At 44.1% G+C, this 13539-nt stretch overlaps 1 protein-coding gene across 13 annotated transcripts in view; it reads right to left on the reverse strand.

Annotated features, from left to right (window-relative positions):
• The window catches only part of GIGYF2 (GRB10 interacting GYF protein 2), a 152982-nt gene extending 144047 nt beyond the window's left edge, over positions 1–8935 (reverse strand). For 3 of the 13 annotated variants that reach the window (XM_043521652.1, XM_043521649.1, XM_043521647.1), the window contains exon 1: positions 8795–8934. The gene's annotated coding sequence lies outside the window, so the exon portion shown is untranslated. Of the gene's footprint in view, positions 1–5212; positions 5293–8794 lie in introns of those variants that run through there. The other 10 variants (XM_043521653.1, XM_043521651.1, XM_043521650.1 and 7 more) reach the window with 5 other exon arrangements.
• Between the last annotated feature and the right edge of the window lie 4604 nt (positions 8936–13539).

Raw genomic sequence — 13539 nt, forward strand, 5'->3', positions numbered from 1 at the left:
AGAGATGTGAACAATCAAGCCTCCAGGCAGGGTCCAGGAAAGGGGTGGGCAAACTTTTTGGCTTGAGGGCCATATCAGGGTTCCAAAACCGTATGGAGGGCTGGGTAGGGAAGGCTGCGCCTCCCCCAACAGCCTGGCCCCCTCCCACTTCCTGCCCCCTGATTGCCCCCCTCAGAATCTCTGACCCATCCAACCCCCCCTGCTCCTTGTCCCCTGACCATCCCCTCAGGATGTCTCCCCTGCCCCTAACCGCCCCCCCCCCAGGACTTTACCCCTATACAACCCCCATGCGCCCTGTCCCGACTGCTCTGACCCCTATCCACACCCCCACCCCGACAGGCCCCCCAGGACTCACACCTATCCAACCCCCCCGTTCCCCATCAGCCCTGCCCCCCCCCCGGCCAAACCTCCACCCCATCCAGCCGCCCCCGGGACCTCCTGCCCCTTATCCAAACCCCTCTCCCCCCCGCTCCCTTACCATGCTGCTCAGAGCAGCGGGACTGGCAGCTGCGCCGCCCAGCCAGAGCCAGCCACACCACCATGCTGCCCAGCAGGAGCTCGCAGCCCCGCCCCCTAGAGTGCTGGCAGCACAGCAAGCTGAGGCTGCGGGCAGGGGAACAGCAGAGGCGGGACCAGCGGCTAGCCTCCCCAGCCCGGAGCTCAAGGGCCGGGCAGGATGGTCCTGTGGGTGGGATGTGGCCTGTGGGCCGTAGTTTGCCCACCTCTGGTCGAGGGACAGCACGCTTCCCAACTCGCTGGAGGAGAAACTGAGTTTCTCACCAAAATGTTGCTTCTAGGCCTTACTAGTGTTCAACACACACCAAAAAAAAAAAAAAAAAAAACAACCCAAAAAATTCATGAGTCTCCGGCTAGCAGGTGGCTACTAAATATTTCTTGCTCTGTACCAAAGCAGTGCTCTTCCCCAGCAGTTCCACTAACATGCCACATATTATGATGCCAAGTCATACAATCATCACATTGCAAACTAAGGCCATGTCTATACTTACAAGCTTACAGAGTCACAGCTGTACTGATACAGTTGTGCTGCTGTGAGAGTGCTCATGTAGCCGCCTTATGCCGATGGGACAGAGCTCTCCCATCGACATAATAAAACCAACTCAATGAACGGCAGCTCCTGCCGACATAATACTGTGCACACGAATGCTTATGGCAGCAAAACCTGTGTTGTTCAGGGGTGGGTTTTTTCACACCTCTGAGCAACAAAAGTTTTGCCAACTTAAGTGCTAGTTTAGATATGACCAAGCCATCATATCTAATTAGCACGACCCTGCCACTATCTGTTCCAGAGGTAGAACCTATATACCGCCTCCTTTCCAGCTATCACATGGTGCTGTAACTAAAAACATAAGAATGGCCATACAGGGTCAGACCAAAGTTCCATCCAGCCCACCGACAGGGCCAATGCCAGGTGCCGCAGTGAACCTAACAGGTCATGATCAAGTGATTTCTCTCCTGCCATCCATCTCCACCCTCTGACAAACCCTAAACTGCTATAAAACACATTAAATCCAACAAAATGTATGTATAACATTCCAAAACATATGAAGTCAAGGCCACAAATAAAAGGATTCCTGGAATGAACAATCATTTTCACATTAATTTACCTAACCAGACCTCTGTAGGCCTCATATAGCTATAGCATGTTTTATGATTCTCAATTAGGTTTTCCCCACTTCGCAAGATTTTCCATGCCCCCAGGTAGTAAACATAAAATGTTTAGAAAATGGATATTTCAGAGTGATAAAGCATTTCTAAATTTTCATTGGAAAGGTATTTCAAGAACTCTCCCATGTAGAATCTACTACAAAGTCTTCTTTTCACAAAGGAGCTGCTCTTAAACATGACAGTATAGCTGTCACGAGAGGATAAGAGACAAGATGTTGGAGTGACAGGCTAGTAACAGGGCAGTCTGCTTTAACCAACTGACAAAAAAGTTAGTTTTAAATAAAGGTTGCTACCATGCCTGCTTCGCCCCGTGGGTGCTCAACCCCTCCTCCTGGCTCCGCCCCTGCCCACCCCACACTGCCCCAAATCCACCCCCGTTCCCCCAAGTCCCCGCCTCTTTACCACCTCCTCCCCCAAGTGCACCGCCTCCTCACTCCTCCCCCTCCCTCCTGGAAAGTCCTAAGTGCTGCCAAACAGCTGTTAGGCAGCGGGTGGGAAGTGCTGAGAGGGGGAGGAGCAGGCGAGGTGGGGGCAGGTGGAGCTTGGCTGCCAGTGAGTGCAGAGCACCCACTAATTTTTCCCCATGAGTGCTCCAGCCCCACAGCACCCACAGAGTCAGTGCCTATGCGTGTATATATACATAACATACAACATATGTAAGAGTATATCATCAACACCTCCTGGGTTGATCATCTATTCTATAGCACAGGGATTCATAGAGAAATCTTTCCTGCCCGGAGCGGAAGAGGAGGGTAGTTACACTCACTTGCTTTGTTTCAAATAGGACTGAAAAACTCTGTGTGTTTGTAGATCACCTACTACAATGGAGTTGTGATCTCAAATGAAGCCTCTAAGCACTACTGCAATACAAATAGCAAACAATAAGGGAAGGGAAATAGTCAAACAACATCACAATTCATTCAGCACCTGATCCAACTCTAACTGAGCCCTATGTAAAGAGGGGAGCTGAATCAAGCCCATGATTTCTTAAGTATGTAGTTGTAAGCTGCATATACCCATGGGGGGGGGGAGGGAGGGGGGAGCTTAACTATGTCCCATATCCCTGTTCAGCCTCCACCTATAAATAAGAAAACTTTTCTATCCCCTCATCTTACATCATCAGTTTCCAATACGTGCTACAAATTCTCCACATATGGCTAAGACAATGGTTCAACCACCGATTACTAGCTAGTAACACTAACATCTCACCTTTTACTTCTCACATGTAAACCAAAAGCTCAACCTTATCCCATTCCAACTACCCACCTGTAACTGGGTCATGAGACCAGAACATCTAACTTTAGTCTTCACACGGTCCAGAAACATCTTCTCCACACATTCTCCCCATTCTACCATGAGGCAGAAAACCCATCTGCACTCCCAATATAATTGAATTCTTATGTTGTCTTGATTTACCCTCCCTAGAGAGGCTCACTATCCTCCAGATACCGACCACACATCTACCTTAATCTAAAGTCACTTTACACATGTAGACCAAAAATCTCAGTCTATTCAAATATTATTTACCACACAAGAGAAAGAGGAATCCACCTATCTATACAACGTATGACATTTTAATTTGTAGTCAGTGATTTAAGAAGCATTTCAAGTTGTGGTTTGGGTCTGTGACACAAGCATTTCCCTGTTGGATGATCTGAGAACAGAGTTAAAAGATCAAATCATGAACTAAAAAAATTTTACAAGAGTGAAATAAATGTTGCCTACTTAAAAAAAAAAAGTTGCTTGTTTAAACAGCAGAAAAAAGCCTTGATTTCCAGTTTTATTACGTTTATGTATAGCCTGTTTCACCTGTTTACTTGGTGCATTTTACAGCACTTCCCATATCGTCAATCTAATGTTTTCACTATAATTAGTTTTGCATGTTTGTGTGGGTTTTTGGCACAGCTCAGGGACAGAAAAACATTTTGAAAATAGGATTATGTGGTTGTAAAGCACTAAAAAATTGACAGGGGACTCAGAGAGAAGTGTACCTGAAATTACATTGAAGTCATTTTTTAAAACTGAATATATTTCAAATTTATAATTACCTTTAAAGGATTTTAGAATATACAATCTGATATTTTATATAGGTACACGTAAAATATCATCTGAACGGTGAATATCTTCGTATATTTAACTACCTTCATAAACTGTTTATTACCATATTTTTAAATGCTTGGGGGAGGGTATGTTAAACTATAACCCTCCTTGGCATACATACATTGTAGCAACCTTAACTTAATTTTAGTAAAGGATTTTTAAAACAAAAAGCCTCAGAAGCTCCATGATGGCTTTGAAAAGCTCCGCAGGATCCCCAACTCTCCGTACTTCATGTGCAATGCAGATCTTAGGAGATGTTTGTGGGTCCTTGGTTCCCTCTACTTCACATTGCCCTACAAAGTTTATGAACTATGGAGGAAGGATGGTCCAGAAGTTACGGCTCTACCCTAGTGCTGAATTCCTTGCTCCATCATCACAGACTTCCTGTATAAGCTTGAGCAAGTCACAGCCTCTCTGTGTCTCAGTTCACCATGTGTAAAATTGGGATAATGGTACTTTCTCTGCCTCTCAGAGGTGTTGTAAGCATAATTCCAATAGAAGACAGATACTCAGATGCTACAGTCATGGGGGCAATATATCTATCTAAGATAGCCAGACTTCTGCAATGCTGCTCACACATCATAAGCAGCTAAGGCAAACATTAAGGTGGATTTCTGCAAATAACTACTTTAAGTAATTTAAACTGTATTTAAAATTTTAAAATAAGGCAGTTTCTTTTAAAAGCATCCATAATTTAAGTGTCTTCACCACTTCCTTTCAAACTCTCCAAAAACCCCTCAGATGTATAAAAATACTTTCTGTGCAAAAGTATAAGCAATATGAACATAGGATTTATAATGGCTCCCTACTTATCACTGTAACTAAGGAGTTACTGCTAAGTGGCTTCCATGTTCAGGGAATTTTTAGCTACCTGTAATTCAAAAACAGGTTGACAAAGTTCCTTCATATTTTGAGAAAGACAGCTGGATGTCATTCTGTAATAAATCCACTGCTGCAAACTGAATTACTAACAAAGACATCCAAACTTGTAAAGCTGGGAGTGAGATCCTGATCCTTTATCTTCACATCCTGCCACTACCACTGGAACTGATAAAGTGAGTTATAGAAAAGTAGTATAGCAGGATCCTATGTTCTTTTTAATATGCATGCCACCACAAGAGGGCACACTGTTCACATGTACATCATCACTAAATCTTCTTGGTTATAACCTATTTCCTTTAAGTATAGCCTAAAAGCAAACTTTAAAATCCTTGTTTAAGCTTTTTGTCCCCTGATTGTTTTACCTTTAAGATTCACGTATCATTTATCCCAGTATTTCCTTGAACAGGAGTACTGGAGAGCTAGTATGAGCATGACATCACAAAAGCCATGGAATAGAATCCTGAACTGAGATTAAAATTACTTTTTAAATCAGACTGTTTAAAAACCATGGGACTGTTTGTTAACAGCTATTTAACTTAACTACCTGAAGGAACAGTTTGGAGACGAGATCTTTTTGAAACATTTCAATTACGGGGAGGAGGGAGAGAACGACTCCTCTATCCATTATTTGGGCTTCCAAAGAGAAGTCTAGCAAAAGAAATGAAAATAACATTTAATATTTTTGACATTTCAAATGTTAAACACAAGCAGAAAATCTAAGGAGAATTTCAGGTCTCAATACATTAAAGAAAAATAAAATAAAATAAAATAAAATGTTGCAGCAGGAGTCTCCAACCAACTCCCCTTTGCAGGTCACTTTTAACTAACGCCAGGTCTACAGTTAAAACTTAAGTCGATCTAGCTACATTGCTCAGGATTGTGAAAAATTTCATGCCCTGTGCAACACAGTTATGTTGGCCTAAACCCCATTGTAAATGCAGCTAGGTTGTCAGAAAAATTCTTCCACTGACCTAGCTACTGCCTCTTGTTATGATAGATCTATTGCAGCAACAGAGAAACATCCCCTTTGTTGCTGTAGTAAGATGATCTGTAGCAGCGCTTGTAGTGTAGACATACCTTTAAAGTCAGTCCAACTGCTTTTTCCTTGTGTGTTCTAGTACACTGCAAATATCATTTGACAGAATTTAGACTAGCAAAAAGTCCATCCAGCCAACACCCCAGATCAACATGGATAATGTGCATGTGCGCTACCCGTCATCTCTCACTTCCACAGTTCATCCCAAATGGACAACTTCATTTGCTTCTTTAAAGTATTCATAAATTTGCAAGGCGTTATTCAACTTGATTTGTTTTAATTTTTAACTTTAAAAAATTTCAGTTCCTGACAGAGGACCTTTTAGATATTAAGTCTTTGGAAGGAACGGCATTGTTCTGCTTTAAAATGTCCTTTAAAAATGTGTATATACGGATTTTTCTATTCCCCAGTTGGTGTCTGAGACTTTTCAGAAAGCAAGATTATTGACTATACGGGGAAAATAGTGAAACTGACTATACACAAAGTAAAAATGAAAAAGAGCTCTACACTACCTTTCAGTTATAGTAGTATCTACTTTTAACTATGACCAATACAAGGTTTTCATATAAAGGCTGATTTTTCAAGCTGTTTTCCCTTTCAGTTTATTGTACATTTTAGAGAGAAAAGGAATCTTTTTAGCATACTTTTAGCCCCTTTGCTGGACACCATTTTATTGGAAAAAAGAAGGGATGTTCAAGGTATTTGAGAAATTATTTTATTGATAGGTTTCAGAGTAACAGCCGTGTTAGTCTGTATTCACAAAAAGAAAAGGAGTACTTGTGGCACCTTAGAGACTAACCAATTTATGTGAGCATAAGCTTTCGTGAGCTACAGCTCACTTCATCGGATTCATATTGATGCGTTACACAGGTCTCTTGATGCATTTTCAAACGATGAGTAGTAAACCAAGATGCAATATATATATTTTAGTGATCTATATTAGCTGAAAACAGAGTCACTGGAAAACAGTTCAAAAAAGGCTCTGCAGCAAACCTGGTGACAGAGGATGTGCAAGTATATCCACAAGCCCAGATGACATGAGACCCCGTCCAGCTCCTGAAATCACTAACAAATATTTTACAACTTTGTCAGAGAACTGAAAAGTTATATTAAGTCTTCAGACAGCAGTGGAGTCAACAAGCTGTCAAGTTTTGCTATGACTGCTATAAATTTTCACTGTGAAGTACCACTTCAGTTGATGGTACCCCTATTTCTGACCTATTTAATACAGTTAACCAGGAAGCAGAATCTTGCATTTTGTCCATGCTCAATGAAGAATCCATTCTGCGACACAAGAGCTCTGACACCAATTACCTCACTGGATCAATGCATCTATGCTACTTTTTTTTTTTTTTTTTTTTTTTTTTTAAAGAAGTTCTCCCACTGTTAAACCTCCATGGATTCTCCTGCTCGTACTGACAAGGCGCAGGCTTATTACCATAGTATCAGCTAAGGGCAGGTCTACAGTATGGGGCTAAGTTGACCTAAGTTACGCAACTCCAGCTATGTGAATAACGTAGCTGGAATCGACATACCTTAGGTCGACTTATTGTGGTGTCTACACAGCACTGGGTGCTTCTCATTCTGGTGGAGTACCGGAGTCAATGGGAGCGCGACCCCCGGTGGATCTATCGCCGCAGCGTCAATCTACAGTAAGTGGAGACAAGCCGTACCTCTGATCTAGACAAAGTCTAGACAAATTAGTGACCACCAGTGCCTTGTCTATACTAATGCTCCTACCAGGCCTACTACCAATAGAATTAGCAGCAATAGGTGAGTTCAATAAATGTCAGAAGTTTTGTTGACTCCTATAACAACTCTTTTTATGTCAAAGAGACCCAAATCATCATAATGTCCAACTATTACATATTCTACTCAAAGCCATGCTCGAAAGTCAACACATGTTTATCTTTAATTAGACATTAGTAGGCAATAAACACAATGAGTAGAATTGTGGAAAAGAAAACACTTTTCAAAAAGTGGCACAAGCTAGCTCTTGCAGCAAGAAAGCAAAGGGTGATGAGCTAAAAATGATTAAATTAAAAAAACAACAAAAGCAGAATTCAGAAATAAAATTTAGAGAACAAAATATGGACAGCAAAAATAATGGCAAAAGTAACAACAAAAAACAATGCCATCATGTTGAAATTATGGGCATAGGAGAGTATGTGTTTGGAGGGGGTGGGGGGTGTTACTTCTACTATGTCAATCTGTACTGATCCCCTTGACCTCAAACTTATCTCGATTTAAACTGCAGTTATACATGCTTGAAAGTGCTGGGAGTGCTTCGTTGACATTTAGACTACTTGTCTTGGATTAATACCAAACATACATGATCCTGATCAATTAACTCTTCAGCCTGCCAAAGCCTCCATGGTCACACACTGCTGAGTATTCCCCTTAACACCCAGCTCACTGAGAGAAAGGCCTCAGTCCTGAACCAGCTCTTTTCTCCTAGTGTCTGCAATATGACAAGGCCAGACATGCTCAGAGGAGAGTGGTTTCAGTGCGAACGGAACCTGCCCACGGCTCGCCCAGGACACGGGACGGTCCCGCTGGGCTGGGAGAGGAGAGTTCACAGGAGTTAGGGTAAGAAGGAAATTAGCAGGAACCGCAGGTAGCCCGGGATAATCCGAGAAATCCTGCAGCTGCCTGACAGGCTCCGGTCCAGCGGCACTCACCCAACCCACGGCAGAACCTGCTGCCAAGGGACCGCTTGGACGGAGCCCCCACCTCACAGAGCCAACAGGGAGTAGGAACAGAACAGGGTCAGGCAGCCGGAGTCTCCTCGGAAGCTACGGGGGGAAAGACCAAAAGCAGAGGCTCCAGGAAAGGCCTCTATCCCATAAGCCAAATCCAAACAACCTCGGCTCCTCACAGGCCGCGGGCCTCCGTGGCTTCTATACCCCAAGCCTGCTGCCTTTGCCTGGGCATGAACTGTAGGCGAGGCCGGTGCTTCCAAAGCGGCCTATGCACGTTCCCGCAGCAGGGCCGCGTCTGCGGAGCAGACACGCCCCGGGCGGGAAGGGGAAAAGCTCAGACACCGCCCGGCGCCCATGGGAGCCGGCCAGAGCCAGCGGGGTTAATTACCTGCGATCCCGGACGGAGAGTCTCCCACAGCCGAAGCAATTCCTCACTCCCAACAACACAAGATGGCGGTCGCGCCGCCACGCATTGTCATGTGATATAGGGCGCCACCTACCCGCGTAGGCCCCGGATGAGAATGGCGGCGGCTTGAGGAAGCGCGTCCCAAGCTGAGCGCGAGCAAACAGTTGGGGAGTCCCAACGCCAACGGCTGCCGCGGGTGACGCGAGCCCCGCCCTAGTGCCAGCACAGGGCGTCGAGACAGCATGAGGCCGGCCGCGCCGGGTCTCTGCCTGTCACCCACCTGTGCCCAGCGCCAATGCTTCCCTTCCCTCGCTGCTCCAAGAGTGTGCCGGGCTGTCCTGCCACGGGCCACCCTGGCTCCTGCCCCTCCTTCAGCCTCACCCTGTCACAGGGCCTAGGCCACGCCATCCTGTCACCCAGCTGGTGCTCAGGTGCCAGCTATGGCCCCACTCTGCACCCTGCCCCACGTCAAGCTGGGGGGCCAGTCTGGTACTTCCCCACCGCCTCTGCTCCATGCCCATCTCACTCTTCTGTGCTCAGCTGCCCCACATCCTCATTTCCCCCGGCCTGTAAGGACCTTAATCCACCATAGAGCCTAGACTCCTTCAACCCTCTGACATGTAGCCAACCCCCACTTCGTCTGCAGCAATCACCCTGTCAAGACATTCGGGCTTCTTTGCCTCACAAGCAGGTGGTGACTGCAGTGCAACTTGATCAGTGTTCAGGGACTGATGAAATACATCTTAGAGTACTCAAGGGGTTGACTGAGGAGATATCTGAGCCATTGGCTATTATCTTTGAAAACTCATGCTAGATGGGAGAGATTCCAGAGGACTGCAAGAGGACAAATATAGTGCCAATCTATAACAACAATCTGGGGATTTATAGATCAGTCAGCTCAATTTAAGAACCCAGAAAGATAATGGAGCAAATAAGCAATCAGTTTGCAAACACTTAGAAGATAAGGTGATAAGTAACAGCCAAGATTCATTTATCAAGAACAAATCATGTCAAATTAACCTAACAGCTTTGTTTGACAGGATAACAAGCCTTGTGGATGGGGGGGAAGCAGTAGATGTGGTATATCTTGATTTCAATAAGGCTTTTGGTACTGTGTCACATGATCTCAAACAAATTAGGGAAATGTAGCCTAAACAGAGCTGCTATAAAGTGGGTACATAATTGGTTGGAAAACCATTCCCACAGAGAAGTTATCAATGGTTCACAGTCAAGCTGGAAGGGCATATCAAGTGGGGTTCTGCAGGTATTGGTCCGATTCTGTTCAATATCTTCATAAATGATTGAGATAATAGTATATAGAGTACATTTAAAGTTTGAGGACAGTACCAAGTTCAGAGGGGTTGCAAGTGCTTTGGAGGATAGGATTAAAATTCAAAATGATCTGGACAAACGGATAAATTGTCTGAAGTAAACAGAATGAAATTCCATAAGGACAAATGCACAGTACTCCACTGAGGAAGGAACAATCAATTGCATGCATACAAAATGGAAAATGACTCCCTAGGAAGGAGTACTGTGGAAAGGGATCTAGGGCTCATAGTGGATCACAACAGTAAATATGAGTCAATAGTGTAACACTGTTGCAAAAAAAGCAATCATCTTTCTGCAGTGTATCAGCAGGACTGTTGTAGACAAGACATGAAAAGTAATTTTTCCACTCTACTCCATGCTGATAAGGCCACAGTTGGAGTATTGTGTCCAGTTCTGTGGATCATATTTCAGGAAAGATGTGGACAAATTGGAGAAAGTCCAGAGGAGAGCAACAAAAATTATTAAAAGTCTAGAAAGAATGATCTATGAGGAAAGGTTGAAAAAAATGGGTTTATTCAGTATGGAGAAGAGAAGACGGTAGACATGATAACAGTTTTCAAGTACATAAAAGCTTGTTACAAGGAGAAGGGTGAAAATTGTTCTCCTTAATCTCTGAGAATAGGACAAGAAGCAATGGATTTAAATTGCAGCAAGGGAGGTTTAGTTTGGACGTTAGGAAAAGCTTCCTAACTGTCAGAGTAGTTAAGTACTTGAACAAATTGCCTAGTGGTTGTGGAATCCCTGTCATTGGAGGTTTTTAAGAACAGGTTAGACAAACACCTGTCAGGAATGGTCTAGATAACATTTGGGCCTGCCTTGCATTCAGGAACTGGACTAGATGACCTACTGAGGTCCCTTCCAGTCCTACTCTTCTGTGATTTCCAAACAGGATCAAAGCAACAGCACCCAACTGCATGGGATTCAATGGTGAGATATAGGAAGGTTCAAGCCACATATCAAGTAAACTCAGTCACCCTAAGGGGAACCCCACTGTACCACAGCAGGTATCACCCATGCTACATGCTATATTTATCCAGAAATTGCAACCCTACAAGCCAGGGCCCCTAAATAGAAACACATTAAAAGCTAGTTTTGATGAAGTGCAAGATAGAAGACTGTAAAGGTTGTCTCCCCTTTCCTCCCTCCCCCCACCCAAACACATTTACAAAAACAAGATTCAGAAAGGGAAAAAGACTTGCTGCTTCTGCTCCCCTCAGGGAAGATGCTACAACTCCCCAAATTACCACTTGTGAAACTTCCTTATAATCTGTAAAAAAAAATCCAAAAAGTTGTTCGTATTCTAGGAAGTCTCCAACTAGCAACAAATCTTACTTACAAAAACTTTTTCATTCAGAAAGATAAAGATAAATATAAATTTTATAAAATTTAAAATTTTATAAAATTTAAAAATTTATAAAATAAATATAAAAGATAAATTTTAATGTAGAACTGTTAGATATGTAGGACAAGAGTATAGTGACCTTGGCTATACAAGTCCTTCAGGGTTCTAGTTATTTTACAAAACTCATACTTCTGTTCCAAACTCAAACTTCATGGCTCTTAAGCACTGCTTCTCATTTTTTCCCACATGAACCACTTACTTATAATAATGTATTGATCCTCACTCCATGATTTCACTGTAGCAAATTAAACACTTTCTTACATGAAAAGGTTAGTACGATGACAGTAATAAAGTGAGTTTATTTTCATCCAGTCTCCTTAATGCTCTGAGTACAACTGGTTGGTTATATTCCCTCAGTCTGTACAATTTCTGTTTGTTTCCTTTCTGAATATATAGTGCTTACCAATTATTAACACCAAATCTTTTATTTCCTACAGCTTTATCCTTTCCAGGTCATTTTAGATTTTGGCTGTGCTTTTCAATTTTATTGTATTCATGAACCCAATTGGACAGTGTCCTACTTGGTTAAAACATGGTTCAGTGATGTTAGTGAACTTTTATTCAACATGGTCCCATGGGCAAGTATTATCAGTAATCAAACTCAGTGTAAGGGTATGTCTACACTACAAAATTAGGTCGATTTTATAGAAGTAGATTTTTAGAAATCGATTTTATACAATCGATTGCCTATGTCCACACTAAGCACATTAAGTCTACGGAGTGCGTCCTCACTGCCATGGCTAGCATCGACGTACGGGGCAGTGCACTGTGGGTAGCTATCCCACAGTTCCCTCAGCCTCCGCCGCCCATTGGAATTCTGGGTTAAGCTCCCAATGGCTGATGGGGCAAAAACATTGTCGCGGGTGGTTTTGGGTACATGTCATCAGTCACCCCTCCCTCCATGAAAGCAATGGCAGACAAGTTTTTCCGTGCAGATGCCATACCACGGCAAGCATTGAGCCCGCTCAGCTCAGCTCACTGTCACCGCAGCTGTTGTGTCCTCGGTGCTGCTGTCAGCAGACGGTGCAGTAGGTCTGCTAACTGTTGTCATCCACAGCTTCTGCTGCAACTCTGCTCTCCTGCAGCTTGGGGGATCTGTTCTGGTCCTCCTGGGTGCTACTAACCATCATCATCCACTGCTTCCACTGCAACTCTGCTCTCCTGCAGACACCATACCACAGCAAGCATGGAGACCGCTCAGCTCACCGTCATCGCTGCTGTTGTTAGCATTGTAAACACTCGTGCATTATCCTGGAGTATATGCAGAACCGGGCTAAGAGACACCAGCGTGAGAAGGATTTTGATGAGGACATGGACACAGACGATCCTGAAAGCACAGGCTGTGGCAATTGGGACATCATGGCAGCAGTGGGACTGGTTGATACAGTGGAACGCCGATTCTGGGCCAGGCAAACAAGCACAGACAGGTGGGACCACAAAGTGTTGCAGGTATGGGATGATTCACAGTGGCTGCGAAACTTTCGTATGCATAAGGCCACTTTCCTGGAACTCTGTGAGTTGCTTTCTCCCACCCTGAAGCACAGGAATACCAAGATGAGAGCTGCCCTGACAGTTGAGAAGCGAGTGGCGATAGCCCTGTGGAAGCTTGCAACTCCTGACTGCTACCAGTTAGTTGGGAATCAATTTAGAGTGGGCAAGTCTACTGTGGGGGCTGCTGTGATCCAAGTAGCCAATGCAATCATTGACGTTCTGTTATCAAGGGTAGTGACTCTGGGAAATGTGCAGGTCATAGTGGATGGCTTTGCTGCAATGGGGTTCCCTAACTGTGGTGGGGCAATAGACAGAACGCATATCCCCATCTTGACACCGGACCACCTTGCCAACCAGTACATAAACCACAAGGAGTACTTCTCAATGGTGCTGCAAGCACTGGTGGATCACAAGGGATGGTCGAGAAAGGTGCATGACGCTTGCATATTTAGGAACTCCGGGCTGTTCGAGCAGCTGCAAGAGGGGACTTACTTCCCAGACC

The sequence above is a fragment of the Chelonia mydas genome, chromosome 9 (genome assembly GCF_015237465.2).
Source record: "Chelonia mydas isolate rCheMyd1 chromosome 9, rCheMyd1.pri.v2, whole genome shotgun sequence".
NCBI classification, from domain to species: Eukaryota; Metazoa; Chordata; order Testudines; family Cheloniidae; genus Chelonia; species Chelonia mydas.